Raw genomic sequence first — 12,196 nt, 5'->3', positions numbered from 1 at the left:
TAAAGAAAGATATTTCTAAAAAGATCCACAAAAATCGAAATTAGTCATGACGAACTACAAACTATATTTAGTCTAATCTAATACATATCAAGACCCGCAAATAAATATTGAATATAGCTTTTCTACACCACAATATAATTGCTGTCAATTGATATTGATGTAATTTACGTAAATGAACCTCGGATCACTTAAAATAATAAAGTGATCTATTACTCCAAAACCCAACTACGAGCAACTCAAACGCGTCAGCATGCATCACTGATTGACTGAGTTAGGTGAGGATCTATCGATGTAGATTAAAACGAAGGCTTGAGACACATTAGCTTTGGCATGTTTTCATAATTGTAAACTAGTAACAAGTAATACCTTATCAAATTCCTGAATATTACATATATATAAGAATTGACAAGCACCGTTATCGCTGACAATTGGTAAAAAAACCCCAACTTTTTGTTGTTGTGCATTAGTATTTTATAGCAAGCAACTTAATAGCTGTCATTTGTCAAGAACTCAATGGAAATTTATTTCACCAACAAACAGCACGAACTCACATGCGAGAGATACTCATTGTAGTAATCGCCTCATAAGCGCAAGCGTTGTGTAATAAAGCTCACTCGCGTTGAGGCATTTCGATTGCAATTTATCATCAACTATCATTGTGGTTGCCAAATATCGACCATCACTGTGTCGCCAAGGCCATTACTCAGGCCGGGGTTATCAAGAACGTCTTTGGTAAACCGCAACCGAGCGCTAACCGCGGAACTGCTTGTGAACGTGATGCTAAGAACTAATATTTACCTTATCGCACGGCATAAAGTTGAAAACTAAGCTGTCGGCTGTGGTGCGGTGTGGAGCGGCGTGGGCTGAAAGTCGCCTGAGAGCATAATTTCCGTAAATAATAAACAACCCCATACAAATGCTAACCGCAAGCATACAATTTAACAGAGAACGTATTTGGACGAACTGTGTACATACACGTGAACACACGGACACTTCAACACCCGCCATCACTATTCACATACAGTTATATAGCGCTGCAAATATAAATCATAATAAATAACTTAAAAACACCTCAACATGAAAGTTGCACGTTTACAACGGTGTTGCCAACAAGTTTGAAAGTAATTTTTATCGCTGTCGCTGTTGCTTATGCTTATGTTGTTGCCATCTCTGCCTCCGCTGCCTCTTTTTCCACCTTTACTGTTTATGTACGAAAAAAAGCTTTCGCTGCGCTAAGTTCGTGTGTATAGTCGGCCAAGCAGCTTACAGAGCTGTGAACGACCTCTTTAACTGCTGTGGAGACACTGCGAAAAAATATTTAAACTTTGAAGAAAGCTTTCTCAAGTGCTGAAGATTCAGATTTTTTAATTGTAAATGAAACACGATGGCCGAAGTAGCTTTTCATAAAATATTTGTGGGAGGGAGCATCTTTTAATTCATATTATTTTCTGTATAAGTCGCTCAAAAGCTCTACTTTCATTTTTAAACTTAAAAGCTTTCTGAAAAAGATTATAAGTGAAAGCTCGTCCAAATTTCATCGATTTCGATTCGATTGCATTACCTATTAAAATAGTTCTCTAAGAATAAAGTTTAAGCTTTTGATAAATTGACAGAACTTAAAGCTATTAGGAATATTTCCGTTTAGGACTCTCGAGAGCTTTCTCACATAAGTCGCAGAAAGTCGTAAAACAAATTAACTTTATAACAAAAGTCTGTCTCACAATCTGACCCAAATTTTCTCGCCGTGCATTAACTCAGCTGCAAAAGTATTTCATCTTCTTCAGTTTCTTCTTTTGCTGCTGTTTTATCTCAGCGTACAACCGTTATATGTGTCGGCTCACATACAAAATTATCCTCGCACACCACATTCTTGACTTTTCGCCTCGCCAAAGCGAAGGTTCGCAGTAACTATTTCCGTTGCCTTTCTTGGCAATTGCCACCCTTCAGTTGCCTTCAGCTGCGTAGATTTACTAAATTTATTATTTGTGTTGTTGTTGCGATAAAATTGATTCATAACTTAAATAAATCATGCGTAAGTAAAAACTTTGTACGGATTTATCAACATCACGCATACTGTGGCAGAGCAAAAGCACCGTGGTGTTCGTAATAGTAGTAGTTTCTGTTGGAAGAAATCGGGATCGGTACTCAAAAGTGTCGAGAAAACCTGGTCGTTCAAAGAGATTTTACTGAGTACTCGAAAGAACCCAAAATGGTAGTCAGTTAGTATAGCAGAGAGTATATGGGCTGAGAGTGTTGCAGAGCTCTGAAAACTCCACTCAAGTAAATCGGGATACCTCTTCATGTCTTCGAGGAAATTTTGAAAATGCAACGAATACACCAGAAGAAACTATTATTTCACCCAACAGTGTATATATGCTATATACTCGCACTCGTGTGTAGAAAATACTTCCGTTACTACCACATTTTCACCTCAGCCCCGCAATATTTCTTAGACGGCACGCGTATTTATAATAACTCTCGCATATTTGTATTTGCTCCGCCAAAGTGGAGCGATATGTGTCTGTCTGTCTGTTTGTATTATTTATGTTCGTTCGTGTGTGTGTGTGGTTTCGTTGAGGTAATTTATTAAATTTCGCATCGTAAAATTAACCCCAAAAATGCTGATAGTCCTGGTTCCTTTCATTATGATTGTGATGTGATGTTCACGCGCATTCTTGTATTGTTGTAGTTTTTATTATGCTTCGCCGCGCAACCACATGTAATGCTCCATTCGCGGCACAAAAGGTGTTAGGCCCCACTAACGAAATCAATTTGTTAGCTCTTGACGTGTGTGTTGATAAACTTATTTGCAGCGCTCGCATTTTTGTATATGTAGTATTAAGGAGTGTGTTCTTAGAGAAAGGGTTCTACTTAAGGAACTGCTTGATTATTGAACATTTATTATATTTCGCACGTATTTGACATTCATTAGTTGAGTTGCGAGGATATGAATACAGCTAAATGTTGTTTTAGAAATATATATTTTTTGACTGACTGAACTGTATATATAATATAATCATAAGTGATCTGGAATGAAAAGTAAGTAAAAAGAAGCGGTGAACTCGATCGCTAAGGACAATGAAATTGAAGATCGTACTTTCGTCCGAAAGTCTTCCTGAACTTATAATAAGTTAAGTGCAAACGATAGAGTGTAAATACTGGAAGATCTCATTATCAACATCCTTTCCATTCCGTTATAAACAAGATCTAGGGAAAACAATACAGAATTTTGAAACTATCCCACCAAAATTAAATTTCTTCATATCTGAATTTCTTCAAAAGATCTGAGAGACTTACTTATATTTTCGGTAAAAAGAATTCTTAGAAGCACTGTGGTCCTCATATTCGATAGAGTATGGTGCCTTAAAAACTTATGGTCCGATTTCGACGATTTTTAGAAGGGCGATGCCACACTACATATAAATGTAGTATATATGCAAACTTTTGTTCCGATATCTTCACTAGTGCTTGCTTTATATATTGTAAAGTAAACGATTCAGATTGACATCATAGTTCTGGTATATAGGAAGTAGGTGTGGTTGTGAAACAATTTGGCCTAATTTCACAAAATATCATTAGGCTGCTCCATGAAAATATTACAAACTGATTTTCATTGAAACTGAAATTGGTCGAGTAGTTTCGGATTCATAAGTGGTTGGAGCCACAACCATTTAAAATTTCTTATACAAATTTGAGTGCAGCCCTTCTGTACCTAGAGACGGTACAGTCTAGGGTCTCTAGTATTTCTCTTTAATGAATTAAAGCAGTTTTCATTATATCCTTTGTATGGGAGATGGGCGTGGTTAAAATCTGGTTTCCTTCATTTTTGGACTTTGTAAGGTAGTACCTGACAACTCTAGAGAGTTTCCCTGATGCTTTAGCATTTCATAGATTTTTTATGGCTTAGTTGTGGCACTTCATGTGTTTTCGGGTTTCACCATTTTGTGGGTGTGGCAGTAGTCCGATTTCGCCCAGCTTCGTAAGCAACCTTCCTATAGGGCCAAGTTCCATCAAGATATCTTAATTTTTACTCAAGTTACAACTTGCACATACGTCCCTGGTATACAACACCCTGTATCTAACTCGTTTAGTTTTAGGTGTCACAAACAACTGTTATATTAATAAAAACTAACAATATAATCCCCATATTAGCAATATCCCCTGCCAAATATTAATTAAAAATGTTGACAAAGCTCCGAAGTAATCCGCAAGTGAACCAAAATAAATGGATTTGGCAATTAAAGACATTCATATATTAAAGCGGTACTACTATCCAACTCCCCATAACTTTTTGGCTTATTGTGCTAAATATATTGCTTTGTTATTTTACTTTAATAGATTTGTGTGTTGGATATATTGCAACTGTGCTCCATGGAGTTATGTCGAAAGAGCCAAATTGCATTCTTGTTGTTAGCTAAATTAACTGTTGTGCCTGTTACTTCGACGCCGTATTGTCTAGTTTTTTTTATAGTTGAAAGTTATCTCTGAACTGTAGACACCAGAACTGCAATGGTAGGGTGGTTCTTGAATGTCCCAATCGAATAAATTATTATAAAAGGAAGGGGTATAAATTGTCAGGAAGTGAACTTTATTTGTTTAAACGAATGATTATTTTACATTTATGAGGAGTTTAAGTTACTTCATAAAACAACACAAAAATCATTTCAAAAATAGCGGGCAACTCAATTTCTTTAAATTCTTATTTCAAATTAAATAATTTTCAATATAAAAAATAGTTTAAATTAAAAACATAAATAAAATAATAAATTTTATAATAATTGTTTTTTAATCCTTTCAAGTGTTTAACTTTGTCTTGCACATTATTAAGAACACCCCTAATCTGCATTGCGGGTGTGGCAAGTGTTGCATTAATGAAAATTAATGTGTGTTGACTTACACTGCTTGCATCTAGTCAACCAAAGAACCAGCAGCCATATTTTTTGGCAAGAAAGAGTAAGAAAGTTTCAGTTGCAACGTCGGCAGTCGAGGTATATGAAGCCAAAAGAGTTTTCAAAGTTTGGCAGGCAACAGCACAATTAAATTGAATTTTTTTCGACATCAACTTTAAAGACTACTTTTTTGTAATCAAATATTGCTAGAACAACTTTAAGGTTGTTGGTGTATAAATGCAAGAAATATTAAGCTTTCCTTCGGTGAAAGCTCAACGCAAAGACAACTTCAGTCCATTGTAGTTTAAGGAACATATTTTACTACAATTTCATGCACTTACTTACTTATGTTATGAAAGACTTATCAGATAGCTTATATAATATATAATACTTTGCTACATGTTCACTAAATGAAATCTCCTCTTCACTATAACTTCAGCAAATTGATGTTTAAAAACATATTTAACAACAATTTCAAGAACTCTAAATATCAATTTCTTAAATTAAAGATTCTTGAAATATGTTTCTACAAAAGTACTGAGCTTTCATTTAATGAAAGCTCCACCTCACTATAACCTTGAAGCCCACGAAACATATTTAAATGCAATTTCATGTAGTTATATACGAAAATATTCGCTGCAGGATAAACACTGCCGTGAAAGGACAATATTTATCCATTTCATCTTATTCAATTATCCGGTCATTGTTGAAAATACTGTAAAAATCATTGTTCCGGCTGTTGTTGCAACTTTAACGAGCGCTGTGATTTCACTTTATTTGCGATAATAAAACACTTCACTGAGCGCTAGCAAGTCGCACGGTGAAAACCGTTGCATATTTGGCGAGCGCCCACTGCACACAATACACCCAGGCACACACCCCACTACACGAGTACATCTTCGATCAGCGCATTTATATGTAGAACAGCTGGCGAGTCTTCGGTGGCAACAAATAAGCGGAGTAAACACCGAAACTGCCACAAAATATTGGGTAAATATTTACGATTCAGAAGGGAAGGCAAATTACTGCCACCGTTGCTGTTTTCGACGGTATAAATAACCATCTTCTTTTGCCAACGGATTGCAGCGAATATCGATAATTGAAAATAAAAGAGCACAACAGTAAATGTGAAATGTAGTAGGGGCTAGCAAAAGCAATGCAGCAGTACAACTAAAACTGCGGTGAGTCGCCAGCTTCCCGGCAACTTACTCCTGAGCCCGTAGGAAGGGTACGGCTGCATTGGAGCTCTGCCACCTCGCTGTGGCACCCCGACACATCCGACGAGTTGGCGCCTCCGTTAGCGGCGGTGTGGCGCAAAAAGGATTCACTGAATATTTCATGTTCACAACGAACCAATTTTACGCTCTTCAAATCCTATTAGTCGATCCCCATGTGAGTGGGCATATAAGACTTGCCAGCATTACAATAACGGTATACCGAAAACCAGGCGCATTACAAAAACAACACATGTGAGTTCATTCTCCGGTGATGACCCCGTCTCTGCGTCGCATCGGCAGTCACTGTGTGCGGCATGTGGCATGTGGCAATGCGGTAGCGACTGAATGAAGTTGACTACGGCGCGCGAAAGGAGCTCCGGCTTCGACTACAGAGATTTTAAGAGCTACTTCATACCCACCGCACTGCACTGCTATTTGCTATTTGTAGGCATGGCGCGCAATTGTCTGTTCGTACTCGAGGTCAGTAGAGTCGGTGTTGCAATTTACTTGCCACTGCGTTGCATTCCATTGCAGCATTGCGGCTTTTCTGCGTGCACTTCGGTCGACTCACCAACACACACACACCTACTTACATGAGTCGAATGGAGAGGCGGGCGGTCGAATGTGTCAGTGTTGTTCGATTTATTGTGGCGTTGAATGCGCCCTCGAGCGTCGCGGTATTTTCGATATTTCCAATGCAATGTAACGGTTTTCTACTTGGAAAGCAACTTCTTTTTGCGCACGGCCTTGTTTTTGGGGTTCTTGTTTTTTCTTTTTGGTTTTTGGAAACAATGCATTTGAAAGAGAAAGGCCTTACAGCCTGTCAATTTTGTGCTTAAATTGCAATTCCCAGACCAATGCTTCTTTTTTGTTGATTTTTAGGTTAAATCGGAGAAGATATGCTCGTATTTGTGGCATAGCAAAATGGGTAAGATTTAAAGTGCGATTTCTTAAAAATACTCGAAGCTTTATCTGAAAGCTTTTGTGAAAGCTTCGTGAAGCTGCATTTTCAATCTACCTCTGCCTGAAAAATTTTCATTAATTTGCTCATTTGGAAACCACATGCCATTATGTTCCCGCAAATATTCAAACAATTGCGCTCTTACAAATCCGGAAATTAAAATTACCAAATTATGAATTCCGCATTTTTCTTTTTTTTTTGCTTACGCCCTCATCTCAATACTTACGGCAAACGATTCATTTAAGCACATATGTTGGCATGTAAGTCCACGATTTTAAGAGTGCCGTAACATATGCAGGGGCTTAACACCAAAAATAATAAGCGCAGACACACAGCTTAACGGTATTTCAGTGTGCCATGTATGTGAGCTTATATGGCAATGCGGCCGTAAAGCACCGCAAAGCTGCCATTGCCGACATTCAACTAAGTAATCTGCAGGCAAATTTTCAGTTCGTTAAGCTTTTCGGAGGAAAATTATCAACATGAATGGATAACTTTGTTTGGCGTCCTTCACGTTGCATGCCACCACACACATGCACACATGTGGTGTGGCGCGTGTAAATCAACAGTAGTGTTTAGTTGGCGTTTTTGTTTTATCTTTTTGCCGAATATTATAACAAATCGCTTGCTCCACCACTTAGAATCCACTCACAGGCGCTAGCCAAACACTGGCTGCCGCTTGCCCTTTATTAATTTACAACCCATGTGTCCACCAATATATTTTCGGCAGCCATCGCTGCCCTTTACTCCGACCGCTAGCTGTTGCCAGCTGTGTCCCTTTCCATGGCGGTGAATTCAACAAGCCATAAAACATATGAAAGAAATGAATTTTTCATGAGGTGTTGGCTTTTGTTCGCCGCCAACCAGCACCGTTTTATGCTGCACTTGAACTTTCCACTCACCCATCCATACATGTACACTCAAATATCTGGTATCCGTGGGTAATGTATGAAATGGAATCCTAGTGGTACTGGTTTTGAATGCCCCAAATTGAAGTGGGTTGATTTTGTTAAAAGAATCCCTTGTTACCCTGGTAAATTTTCCGTTATAGACCGGAGCTTCCCTCAAAGGTCTGATGTACTATAGCTCTAGTTTTTTTCCTCAAGCCGCCACTCTGATAACTTATATGATGGTTTTGGAGTATAGAATCTGGACGTCCTTTATAGAATAAGAGAAGAAAGAAAAATAAATAAGGAAAGCTTGACCACTATATGTATGTGAGATATTTGGGTAACTGCCACTCCGAGGATGATTTAATATTTCAATGTGGTCATTTCAAAGCAATATATGTATTTCACACAAAGCCCTTAATGCTTCGGAGTCGGTTCAAATGTTGTAAGATCCAGATTTAAATCCAGTTTTCCTGAAAGAAACACCAAAATATTTACCAAGGGGTTCATGACAATTATACGTGGCTAGACCAGCATAACTACATACCCGCTTCTACGAGACGGACCATGTATAACAGTGAATTCAGTCAGTATATAGTATGTAACGACTAGTGCTCTCGCGTATCAACAATAATGTTTATCGCCATCAACCTTTGGCATTGGCACATTCGGTGTTGGCTTCCAAATGTTATAACGGTACCTAGAAAAGGAACAGTTTAGAAATGCGATGAGAGCAACTATACCACTCTACCGAAAATTTCGTGGGGTCAGCTACTGGCAGCGACGAGGTAGGAGAATACATGTCTAAACGGCCAGTGGACAATAACTGTTTATATCCTTCATGAATAGTTGGGAGTTAGCAGGATAGAATGAATTTGGACAAATAAAAAATGAAGGTGAGAAGTTCATACAATTACAAAAACAATTCAAACATAGTGAAAATAATTATCCTACTCGGAACTTTATTATTCTCATTTGTCACATTTGAAACAAACTTGGAAATCCAGTTTGACAAGGTTGGGAAAGCCTTCTTCCTTGAAAACTTAACGAAATCAATTAATTTTTTTTTTTCAAAAACATCAGAATCCAATATATTATCTTAATAAGAAGCATCGAATGAAACCAATACTCAAATCCAAGATGGTCGCCACAGTCACTAAAACTCCACACATTCAAAACCATTCACAAATGCTTACCACAGCCTGCCATTCCATACAATAATTTAATGCAATCATATTTTTATTGTTGTTGTAAATTCGTAGTTCCATTTCTTTATTTCTATAATATTTTATTGACAATTTCGAGAATAATACAATAAACATTTTTCAAATAATTTAATTGTTGCTAAACGCATTAACTGCAATGCCATGCACAACTGTATGTAAGTATATGAATTTACCGTAAATATTCGCATAGCTTAACTGTAGTATATTTTGGGAAAAAAAACATATTTACTGCTATATAAAATTGCTATGCATGCTTGCGTATATATATATATATGTATAGAAAATGTGTCACTATACAAATGTGTATATATAAAGTTTAGTAGATATATATGTACGTATGTATGTCTATATTATATATGTCTATATATTATATATGTTAAATATGAACACACAGTTAATTTGATTGTATAATTGCTCGTAACAATTTTCTTAAACATTTTCAACATTTCGCATTTCCAAGCGACTAAGTTTCTAAGTACTCTAACACATATGCTCATCGATTTTATTTATGATTGTATATATGTATATTTGGATTTTCGATTTATATATGCTTATTATAATAAAATTTTGCATGCAAAATTATATGTGTGAATTTATTGGCTGTTCTATATATGTTATACATACATATATAAAAGCACATATCTATATTTGTAAGTATATATATATTTTTTTTGGGTGTGTGTGTGCTCACTCATCAATACAAATAAATGCAAATTTGGCTTAGCATTTGACAAGCTTCGCAGCTTAGTTGGCTTAAACTAGTTATATAGATGGGTCTATATGTGTGTGGGTCTATGAGTACCCGGCAGTGAAACCAAGAAGTAGTAATAGAACATACCAGTTTACAACTAGTTTTTACGGACCGAAAACGAACTAATACCAAAATAAAAAGTCCTTAGGACCCTGAGAGGGTTGCTTTCAAAAATGGGCACAATCGGACCATCGCCACGCCCACAAAATGGCGAAAATAAAAACACATAAAGTGTCATAACTAAGTCATAAATAAAGTTATAACAGTAAAATTTGGAATAAAGGATCGCACTAGGAAGGGGCATATTTGGATGTAATTTTTTTGGGGAAGTGGGCTTTGCCCCGCCATCAAATCGGTTATTTGTATATATCTCGCAAACCAATGAAGCTATATAAACCTATATAAAACTTTCTGCAGTCGATTCTCTTACGTACCCCACCACACACCAAGAAACCAGTTGAAATCGGATAATAACCACGCCCACCTCCCATACAAAGCTGAGGTTGAAGGTTGAAAATTACTAAAAGTGAGTTAACTCATTAACGAGAAAAGTCAGAAACACTACATTTTACAGAAGAAATAGCAGAAGAAGCTGCACTCAGAATTTTTACAAAATGGAAAATGGGCGTGGCATCGCCCACTTATAGGTCAAAAACCATATCTCAGGAACTACTCGACCGATTTGAATGAAATTCGGTATATAATATTTTCTTGACACGAAAAATGCGGAAAATGGATGACATCTGTTCACAAGCACGCCAACTTCCCATATAACTCAATTTTGAATTCCATCTGATTCGTTCACTTTATAATATATAGTATATATATATATATTTAACCGATGAAGATAACGGAAAAAAACCTGTGGCATCACGTGTGAAAAAATTGTCGAAATCGGACTATAACTTTTCAAAGCCCCGAATATCGAATATGAAGAATTCAGTGCCCCATGGTAATTTTCCACCGAAAATTTCGGTAAATCTTTCAGGTATCTTAATTTAATTCAGAGGAAATATTTTTTTCTAATAGTGTGTCTCTGTTCCAGAAATGGTTAAAATCGGGTCATAACTTCCCCTAGCTCTCGTATACCTAATTATAGGATTTTCAAATTGGGTCAAATTGTGTGTTATCTTAATAAGAATATATTAATAAATTGCGAGAGTATAAAATGTTCGGTTGCACCCGAACTTAGCCTTTCTTTGCTTGTTTTAGTTTGATTCATATTGAAAGTAAAGTTAAGTCGGCTAATACATTTTTTTTCACTAAAAACTGGGATATAGATTGAACTATACAGTTATGTAACTGTCTTAAACTGATATAAAAGTGTTGTAAAATTAACAAAAAAAAATGCAAAAAATACAGTCGACGGACTAGTTCAACTTCCTATTAAAACTAGTTCTAAAGTATTTAGTTAACAACTAATTCATTTCACTGCAAGGTGTTTATATGCATGTTTTTGTTGTTGTTGCTGAACACAATTGCATTGAATATTTGAATAATATACTTAATGTGAATATACATATGTATGTATATATATCTGAACTTCCTATGCGCGCATAATCCCCCTAACATACATATATGTATGTATATTGAATACTATAAAGTCGCCGTACAACTATATAGGAGGTATGTCTGTCTGTCTGTTTGCATTACCAAATATTCAATTTCAACAAATAAATTCTGCAACAAGCGGTTGTTATGTAAAGGACACACATACACACAAACGCACATACTCACACACAGTGATTACCTTTAACTGTGTGCAAATACAAATAGCTTTGCTGCGTAACGTACATGCGCTTGTGCACATGCATGCAATTTGCAGTAGATTCAATTTGCCGTAATACACTTTATACAATATTCAATTACCAATATCGAGTGGCCAAATAAAGTTACCACTTCGCCGAGCTGTTGACGCCATAACTACTCGTACTTGAATACACGAAATGACTACATTACACAGTCATATCTTCATATAAATATGTATGGAAGAGGGTGTGTGTGTGTGTTTAACATATGTTTATTTGTAAAATAGTATGGCCATTACACAACCACTTAATCGTTTGGCTGTAATATTTAAACCGGCATGTGGCAAGTCAATAGGCTTTAAGTAGAACTTTATAAGCCAGCTTATTTGCTTAGTGCCGCGTTAAGCATCTGCTGATATTGTTGATAATAAAATTTATTTGCTTAGCTTTGTGTTGCTTTAATTTAGTTTTGGGGCCTAGCATACTGTTTGAAAGTCATTTGGTTTTAACGATG

This window comes from Zeugodacus cucurbitae, chromosome 2 (assembly GCF_028554725.1).
Source record: "Zeugodacus cucurbitae isolate PBARC_wt_2022May chromosome 2, idZeuCucr1.2, whole genome shotgun sequence".
Lineage (NCBI taxonomy): Eukaryota > Metazoa > Arthropoda > Insecta > Diptera > Tephritidae > Zeugodacus > Zeugodacus cucurbitae.
This window is presented reverse-complemented; position numbering follows the sequence as displayed.